Below are 5,401 nucleotides of genomic sequence, written 5' to 3' on the forward strand. Positions count from 1 at the left end.
TTCTACATGTTGCCAGCCAATTACCAGCACCATTTGTTAAATAGGGAATCTTTGACCCAATTTAAATTTTTGATAAGCTTATCAAAGATCGAATAACAATAGTATCTGGGTTCATTTCTTGGTTCTCTATTCTGTTCTATATAGCTACCTCTCCATTTTTGTGCCAGTACTATGCTGTTTTGATCACTATAGATTTATAGTATAGTCTGAAATATGATAGCATGATTCCTCCTGATTTGTTTTTATTTCTGAATATTGTCTTGGCTATTAGATTTTTTTTCTGATTCCATATAAAATTAGGTACTATTTTTCCAGATCTTTAACGTATGAAAGTGGTGCTTTAACAGGGATAGCATTAAATTTGTATATTGCTTTGGGTAAAATGTACATTTTAACAAAGTTGATTCTTCCAAGCCATGAGCATGGGGTATGTTTTTCCATTTGTTAATGTCTTCAGTTAGCTCTTTTCTCAGAGTTTCATAGTTCTCTTTATAGAGATCTTTCACATCCTTTGTTATGAATTCCCAAATATTTCATCTTTGGCACTACTGTAAAAGGAATAGAGTCCTTGACTGTTTTTTTCAGCTTGACTATTACTGGTATATATAAAAGCTACTGATTTGTGAGCATGGTTTTTGTATCCTGAGACACTGTTATAATCCTTGATCACTTCTAAGAGTTTTGCAGTTGGGTCCCTGGGGTTTTCCAGGTATAAAATCATATTATCTGTGAAGAGTGAAAGTTTGATCTCTGAGCTTCTGGACAGCTATGAACACAGCAAGTAAAGCAAGCCGACAGCCCTCAGAATGAGAGAAGATATTTGCAGGTTATTTTTCTGACAAAGGCTTAATAACCAGAATCCACAAAGAACTTAAAATTATTAAGAAGAAAAGAACAAGTGATCCCATTTCATTGTGGGCAAGAAAATTGAACAGAAGCTTCTCTGAAGAAGGCAAGCATGTGACCTACAGACACATGAAAATCTGCTCATCATCTTCAATCATCAGAGAAATGAAAATGAAAACCCCTTTGAGATATCATCTAACTCCAGTAAGAGTAGCCCACATCGCAAAATCAACGAACTACACATTAGTGTGGATGTGGAAAGAAGGGAACACTTCTGCATTGCTGGTGGGAATGGAGGCTAATATGTTACTTTTGGAAAGAAGTTTGGAGAACACTTAAGGAACTAAAAGTAGACCTGCCGTTCCATCCTGCAGTTCCTCTACTAGGTATATATCCAAAAGACTAAAAGTAATTTTACAACAAAGATATTTGCATCAGATTGTTTATTGTGGCTCAATTCATAATTGGCAACTCATGGAAGAAGCTCAAGTGCCTTTGAATGGATTAATAAATTGTGGTATCTGTATATCCTGGAATATTATGCAGCCTTTAAAAAGATGGAGACTTTACCCCTTTTATGTTTACATGGATGGAGGTGGAACATATTCTTCTTAGTAAAGTATCTCAAGAATGTAAAAAAAAAGTATCCAGTGTACTCAGTACTATTATGAAACCAATTTATAATCACGCACATTTTCATATGAAAGATAAAACAGAAATATAGCCCAGGATGAAGGAGGGGAAGGGAAAGGGTGGTTGGAGGGTGGGAGGGTAAAACAGTGAGACCTCGTCTATCATGCATATTGCAAGGGTACATATCAAACCCATTAAGTGTAGAGTACAAATGTCTTACCACAATAATTAAGTGAAGTGAAGGCTTTGTTAACAAGTTTTATGTAAGGATTCTAAATTGTATATAAAATCAGCACATTATATCCCATTAATGCATTAATGTATACAGTTATGATTTAATAAAAATAAAGAAGGGGAAAATTTAAAATAAATAAAGTCCCAATTAGGTAGTAATGGCTCTGTCTTAACAGGGGTCAGTACCTCTGCACCAGAATCAGTGGCTCCATCCTTAAAGTCTGAAAAGAGGTTAGTGCTACTGCCCTCAGTGCAATGTCGCATGCATTTCTTTCTCCCAAATGTCCCTCTCTTCCCATTCCTCTCTGCCTCTACTGAAGTCACTGTTTCCCAGCTTCTATCCATATAATGAATGCGCAGACCACCAAGGGAATGGCCACACACTCTGAGCTCTGCAGGAGGTAGACCTTCAGACTGCCAGACAAGGGGGAAAGCTTGGAATGAAAGTGCAGAATTGCAGGAAGAGTATTTATTTTCATGCTGAGCAGGATAATGCCTAGGCTTATGGGGGGGCCACTCTGGAGGAGGAAGAGGCCCAGTATTTAGCAGCTCTCACTCTCACTCAGGGGGTAAAATGAGAGGTCTTTTGTCCCCTTCTCACTTGCAGAGAAAACAATGCAGCATGCCTCCTGCTTTGAGGAGGAGACTCTTTTTCTCCTGGCAACAGGCTTTCTACCTGGAATTTGTTCATTAGCACCTCTTTCTTGGAATCACAGGTTTACACAGCTGGTATCATGTGTGCTTGTCTATTTTTTTTTCCTATCTCAGCTCCCCTCCTTCAGTTTCAGAGGCCAAATCTGTCCAGAATCTCCCCTTCTGGTCAGGAGCCTCTGGGGAAACTTGCCTCTAGTGGGCCATCTTCCTGCCCACCTCTGTCGAGTACTTTTAAGAGAATAAATTCTAAATGGCTGCATAAAGCCTGAAATATTAGAAGAAAACTAATCAGGTACTGCTCGTTAGTATACAGTAAACCTTTCTAGTTTTTAGCCTTCTTCCTCTAGGCTGCCTGGAGCAGTTGAAACCTTAAATACAAAGGGTTTAAAATGAAAAACATCCAGCCTGGGACAGGTGTCCACATTTCAGTTTGTGATCTGTTTCACTGCAGGAGTTTTGCTGAAAGTGAAAAAGTCATACCTGGTGCTCTTCTGTGTGTCTTCCCGTCAGGCCTTCCTAGAGCCCAGAGTTAGCCCTTTCTTCTTGTCCTCATGGAACACAGCTTGTGTGTGAATCCAGATTTAAGCCTTAAAATAATGATGGTCTCCAGTTGATTGATGCTTTCCTCCAGGAACAAGACATCACTGGGACCGATGAACTTGCATTCTTGGATTGTTTGATGGATTCACAGATAACCTGGGTGATATTACTTTTCAGTAATAATGCAGTTGACACACTGCTTTCCAGTCAGTGGTAAGGTACATTTCTTCATGTTTTTATGTACATTTTCTTTTTCTGAATGCTCTTTGGTGACCACCACTTTGGTTTTGGCACTGGATGCTAAATCCACAGAACCACCATTCCTTTTATCATCATCCCAGAAATTGTCCAGTTAGCCAGGTCACTTTATCTGGAAACCTGCATTGTTCCTATCATTGTTAGATTGACATGTCCCCCTCTAATCATTGCAAATGATTCATGGCTGGAGAAAAAAGACATGTTAATATGCTGTTTAGGATATTGCATCCTCATTGATAAGTGACATATGTTTGTAATTTCCCCCTTATAATAATATATTTTTTCCAATTTTATTTATTTATTTTTTTTTGTAGAGACAGAGTCTCACCTTATCACCCTCGGTAGAGTGCCATGGCGTCACACAGCTCACAGCAACCTCCAAATCCTTGGGCTTAGGCGATTCTCTTGACTCAGCCTCCCAAGTAGGTGGGACTACAGGCGCCCGCCACAACGCCCGGCTATTTTTTTGTTGCAGTTTGGCCGGGGCCGGGTTTGAACCCGCCACCCTCGGCATATGGGGCCGGCGCCCTACCCGCTGAGACACAGGCGCCGCCCTATTTTCTCCAATTTTAATATCAGGTGTACACAGGTCAAGTAGAATGATCTTGAAGTATTTTTTTCTTTTTCTATCATCTATAAGATTTGGCATGATCTGTTTTTCGAAATTATCTTTTACTTTTATTTATAAATATCAGTTGTCTATTTTTTGAGACTTAAAAAAAATAATAAGTTAACTAATGATTCCATCCTGAATCTGAGTCAAAGCATTCTATTATAGACATACTCTTATCCGACAATGTGAATGTTACTTTGCATTATTATCAATTATTGCTTAATATTTTGATGTAGCAATTGTCTGATTTCTTTTCTGAATGTATTTATGTTCATTCATTCTTTACGAGGTATTTCTTTCTAGTCCTTATCTTAAACATTGTTATTGTTATTAAATTTTAAGCCTTTTTAATTTTGTGAAGGCAAAAAAATGGAAACCTAATAAACACATGTATATTATGTAAAAATAAACAAATAAAAAAAGAATAACAGCTGTTTCCCTGCCTGCATTGATTAGATCTTCATTGGCTTCGTGTTGTATTGGATATGGACCATGCCATCCTCAAACTCAAGAGCTGCCCACTCAATGATACGTTCCCTTATATCATCTCCAGGTTTCCCAAATTTGGCTTTTCCATTTACATCTTTGTGAATTGATAAACACTCAATTATTTTCTCATTGTTTTTTCCCTTTATAAGGTGAGATACCTAAATCTGAGGAATATGAATGTCTTCTGGAGCAAATGTGCCAATATCCACAATTTCTCCAACCTCTACCACTGTTATTGCTGCAGCTTTGCTCATTGGAAAATTGAAATTCCTCCTGATTTTCCTGCAAATTACATTTCCTGCTCATTCTGCCTTCCAGGCTTTCACCAAAGCTAAAGCCCCTGTAATTGCTTCCTGCATAGTAAAGCACTGACCACTGAACTCCCTCACCTCTCTTGACCTGCTGGCAGTGATGATGCTGAAATCTTTTTTGTATTTGATTGGAATCCTCCTTCTTATAACAGGATCCCATACTTTGTGCTGGTGTTAAATACAGAAACCCCAGCCCCACCTGCAGGAATCTTCCCTGCAAGTGCACCCTGAGGTGTCAGCTCTACTTCTAATTCACCAGATAAGTACTGTCATTCCAATTCTGCGTTTTCTCCCCACTGGAGTAGACCATACATTTTATCTGCTTGTATCGAAGTCCAAAGTTGTCAACCTTTGCATGGTTGCTAACTGCAGCTAGTCCTTTTACTCCAGTAAGGTTCTCTGGAATTCCACACAGACCAAAACCACCAATCAGAACTGTTGCACCATTGGGTTTGTGTTTTACAGCTTCCACTGGAGTACTGGTAGAAAAATTGCAAACACGTCCCTGGGACCAGGCACCCCAGAGGCATGGGAAGAGGCACAGAACCACAGCCCACAGGAGAGTAGTTTGAAGGCAGCCATCTGTGAGCTGGAGCACGTCTGAGAATGTCAGTGTGCCTGGCCCAGGTTGCTGCCAAGTCACTGGGAAGGAACCGCCTACCAGGTGCTTGAATGTGCATCCAGTAACATCCTTGAGGCTGCCTGTACAAAGGGCCAGCCACACACTGCCTGCTGCTGGTTTATAAATAAGTGAGGCTGGGAGGGGTCCTCCCTGGGGAGTGGAGGCTCTTGTCACAGTGTGGGCTGGTTGCAAAGGTTCATG

At 39.9% G+C, this 5,401-nt stretch overlaps 1 pseudogene; it reads right to left on the reverse strand.

Annotated features, from left to right (window-relative positions):
- Positions 1 to 3,073: 3,073 nt before the first annotated feature.
- Positions 3,074 to 5,160, reverse strand: LOC128579514 (succinyl-CoA:3-ketoacid coenzyme A transferase 1, mitochondrial-like; annotated as a pseudogene).
- Between the last annotated feature and the right edge of the window lie 241 nt (positions 5,161 to 5,401).

Source organism: Nycticebus coucang, unplaced genomic scaffold (genome assembly GCF_027406575.1).
Source record: "Nycticebus coucang isolate mNycCou1 unplaced genomic scaffold, mNycCou1.pri scaffold_60, whole genome shotgun sequence".
Classification (NCBI taxonomy): domain Eukaryota; kingdom Metazoa; phylum Chordata; class Mammalia; order Primates; family Lorisidae; genus Nycticebus; species Nycticebus coucang.